Source organism: Sinocyclocheilus rhinocerous, unplaced genomic scaffold (assembly GCF_001515625.1).
Source record: "Sinocyclocheilus rhinocerous isolate Xijiao unplaced genomic scaffold, SAMN03320098_v1.1 scaffold939, whole genome shotgun sequence".
Taxonomy (NCBI): Eukaryota; Metazoa; Chordata; class Actinopteri; order Cypriniformes; family Cyprinidae; genus Sinocyclocheilus; species Sinocyclocheilus rhinocerous.
Genome location: NW_015665397.1, coordinates 78956 through 80009, shown reverse-complemented (window position 1 = coordinate 80009; position 1054 = coordinate 78956).

Here is a 1054-nt window from a genome sequence, read left to right as displayed (position 1 = left end):
TTGAACATTAAAGCATGTCAACATATTCTGTTACACCAAATACACAAAATAATGATCTTTAAAAAAGCATCATATGACCCCTTTAACATATAGTGGCTATGTTTATGCAACTGGCCCTAGTTCAGTAAACTTTCACAGAAGTTAACAGAAGTAGGCAATTATTAAATTTCAGTATCTTGATTTTGATTAAATTAATATTTTGTAGTTCAAATGTATTGTAATAATTAACCAAGACATGGTTGTTAATTGAAAATGTTTTTTTCCCCCCATTTACTATTCTTTGTTTTTTATACAGCCAATTTAACTTATTAAAGACCATGTCTATGCACAAATAAAATAAAGAAATTGCAAAATGATATTTAAGAAATGTTTTAATTACATTTTAATGAATGTTGCAACTGCCCCTGTGGACTGTTGCAACCGTCCCCTGTTGTGGGGTCAGTTGCAACATTTGACTTTGTCTATTCAAGTATAAATTGTATGTATATAATCATATGTGCACATGTTACAGCAATGTGGGGTGAGTAGCTGACTGATGTGGCTTTATTGTAATATAATTCTGGCTTTCTAATGCAAACAGTCTCTGAGAAACTAAAGCAAATGCAAAAAGTGTTGCAACCGTCCCCACTCTTCCCTAATGAATTCATTCCGAGCACATATAGTCAGTGTTATGATGTATATCTGCCGCTGAGTGGATTTCCACACGAAGAGCAAACCGCATTACCTCTGACTCTACAATGAAATTCACTGTTACAGCCCTCTGTGTCATTCACTTTTTCTCGGTTCTTCATCTTCTTCCTCTTTTATACTCTTGATATTTTCATATCTTGTTAAGTAAGAAAACAGAACTCTTTCAAATAAGTTTCAAAATAAATTTCCATGTAACGTTATATGGATATCTTACCATGGAAAGAATGAGTTGCACTTTTAACTTTTTTAACAGTTTGTCACCTATCACTAATCTGATTTTTAATTTAAGTAATACAATACACTAATGTAATGTCTACACACACACACACACACACACACACACAAACACATACATTGTGTTTCC